Source organism: Triticum aestivum, chromosome 6B, assembly GCF_018294505.1.
Source record: "Triticum aestivum cultivar Chinese Spring chromosome 6B, IWGSC CS RefSeq v2.1, whole genome shotgun sequence".
Lineage (NCBI taxonomy): Eukaryota > Viridiplantae > Streptophyta > Magnoliopsida > Poales > Poaceae > Triticum > Triticum aestivum.
In genome coordinates this window covers 658,226,251-658,229,336 of record NC_057810.1, presented here as the reverse complement: position 1 = coordinate 658,229,336, position 3,086 = coordinate 658,226,251, and positions in this window count along the sequence as shown.

Below are 3,086 nucleotides of genomic sequence, written 5' to 3'. Positions count from 1 at the left end.
CGGCCGTCGCCTCGCCGTCGCCGTCGCCCCGCTGTGATCTCTCCCCCTCTAACCCCTCTCCCTCGCCCCCGGCGGCCACCATGGGCACCGCCCCTCCCCGAGCCCATACACACACACACACAAGCATGATGAACACACACACACACATATGTATGAGTTAATGCTTAATTAGTTTAGTTATTTTTTGTATGTTTAATTAGTTTAATTAGTTTAATTAGTTTAATTAATACTTATTAATGCTTAATAAGTATATACGTATTTTGTATGTTTAATTAGTTTAGATTATTTAGATTATTATTTTTTCACTATTATATATGTATGAATGCATTTTAGATGGATATAATTAGTGTTTAATTAGTATGGAATTTTTTTATATAATGTTGTTTTTCAGTTTTTTAATGGATGTATAGAAGTTGTGTTTTCTGTTTTTAGTGTTAGATGCTTAATTAGTATGAAATAGTATATAGATTTTTGAAATATTGAAATGTTAGAAATTTTAGTTATCAAAATCCAATCATTAAAAAAATTACTTTTTGCGGGCATATAGCTAGTATTTGTTCTCGACGATGCCCGACCCGCATCCTCGCCGTCGACCCGTCCGCGACGACGTCCAGCCGACCCATGTCCGGGACTGGGCTCCGCCGGGCTGGCACTGGGAGGTGCTGCCTGGAGGGGCGCGCCGCTTGATGAGGAACCCGGCCCCGGGTCCCGTCGTCGACCATGATCTCGTTTTGTGGCGTTCGCGTGGGCCAGTTTCGGTGCAGAGGGACCCGGCCCCGCCGGAGGTGGTACGTCGCCGTGTCAGGGAGGAGGACGAGCACGTCCATCGCTACATGGTTGCGTTAGAGGGCGGCAGGTTCTCCAATACCTGGCAGTATCTTTGAGGATCTCACTTCAGCTATGATCCTGTGAGGGTTCCTTCTCTTTGGGTGTCCACCGCCCGCGCCGCAGGAACCGCGAGTGTCCTAGATTCTTCTGTAGTATTCGATCTTTAATTAGCTAGCCACTGATGTACTATTCAATATTATATATTATTCTAGACGAAGTATTCGAGATTATATCTATTATTCGAGACGATGTAATTTGAATACTAAATTGTTTTATATTTCTTTTGAATTAGTTAAATAAAAGCTATGGCAGACAATACCAACAGAGAGGGAGAACAGACCATGTTCGATATGATACGCGGGCCAGATGATGATCAGAATGAAGAAAATTATGACGGCTTCGAATTTCTAAACAACACCGGAGAGGGTGATATGATATTCGATCGCGACGACCGAATTGATGAAGTCATGAACTACGATTATGACGATGACGAAGAACATGTTGATCCTGAAACAACAAAGACCGGCGAGGTATATATATTTATATAAGCAGGTATCTGGTGATCATCACATGTTTTAAATGACTTGAAGATATATTAACGAATTGATCTTTGTTCTTTCAGCCATCCGGATCGAGCAAATCTTCAGGCAAAAGGACGAAACGAGGCCCGAACAAAAAGTTGAAGGAGGGCGTAAAGTACAATATCGAGGCAGTCAGACCTAATGGCGAACCATTAGCGCCTAAGAAGATTGCGGACAAGTTCGTTCGTCAGTGCGGAGTTCTTGTGAAGGACCAACTCCCGATCTCCCTTCAAGAATGGAGAGAGCCAGCAAAAGACAAAAGACAAAAAGGCAAAGAGGACGCTGCTCCACGTCCAGATGTTACTTTTGTCGACAAGAATCAAAAAGATCTGCTTTGGGATACTCTCATGGAACATTTCACCCTACCAGATCATTTCACAAAAGCAGATGTGCAGAAAGTCAAGGACGTGCTCTTAGGAAGATGGCGGTTGCATTCAAGAACCACAAGAATCGTGAATGGGACAAGTACGTCAAGGGAGGAAGGAAGACTCCAGTATTCGAGGGAACACTAGAGAACCAACGTGCTCATTGGGACGATTTCGTGAAATTCAAGGATTCGGAATTAGCTAAGGAACGGTCGAGAATAAACAAGAAGAATGTCGAAAAAAGGATAAGTTCCATAAGCTGGGGCCAGGTGGCTATGCGGTGGCAATGCCTAAGTGGGATAAGTCTGAGAAAGAGATGGAGGATGCAGGTGCCACTCTGGTTACTAAGAGCTGGCCCCCCAGGGTCAGGACTTGGTTCTATGCGCATGGAGGGGAGTTGGACCCGAAGACAGGCAATGTTTCGACGAGGGCAAGTCTGAAGGGAGCCGACGATGCGATACTTGTTGCAATAGAAGAGGCACGATCGGGGGTGTTCCAGCCCAACAGAGAGAACGACAAGCTTATGCGTGCCCTGGGAAATCCTGAACACCCGGGAAGAACACGAGGCAAGGGCGCTATTCCATGGTATGAGGGGTTTTCAGACTGGAACACCGACTACAGAACCCGTGCGAGAAAGAAGATTGCGGAGGAGAAGAAGAGGAAGATGGAGGAGGAGCAGAGGAAGCGGGACTATGAACGCCTTCAAGGCCTAGAAGCAAGTCAAGCGGAATTGGTAGTCAAATTCCAGCGGCAGTAGGAGCAGATCGACTCACTTACCCAGCAAAGGGGGTCTCAGCAGCTGCAGCAGCTAGCGAATGATCCAGCATTGGATAGCACCGCCCCATCCATGCTGAGAAGTAGCGTGGGTTCCGCCCCGGACGACGCAATGCTGGGTAGATACCCCGTGGATGACATCACGGAGAACACTAGCTGCGAGCTACACGCCAAAATGAAGAACATATCCATGAAGGTGGCGGACACCGTTGCTTTTACAAATCCCCCCAAGGCAACCTTCCATTGCAACCCGATTCCAGCGGGCTATGCTCGTGTCTTGGTTGATGAGGTGGTGGACCCATATTCGGAGCTAGAGCTTGACATTCCTGGAGGTGACAACGAGCGCTTTCTCGGAGACGCCAACCATCGTATCATCCTATGGAAAAAGGATTGCATCATCTTTCGAAGGCCACCGACACCGCGTCAGCCGACTCCTCGTCGAAGTCCGCCACCGAGTCAGCAGTCTCCCGCTCCTGCAAGTCCACCAAGTCCGGCAAAGTGTCAGGCCACTCCTCCTCCTCTAAGTCCGCCATAGCAT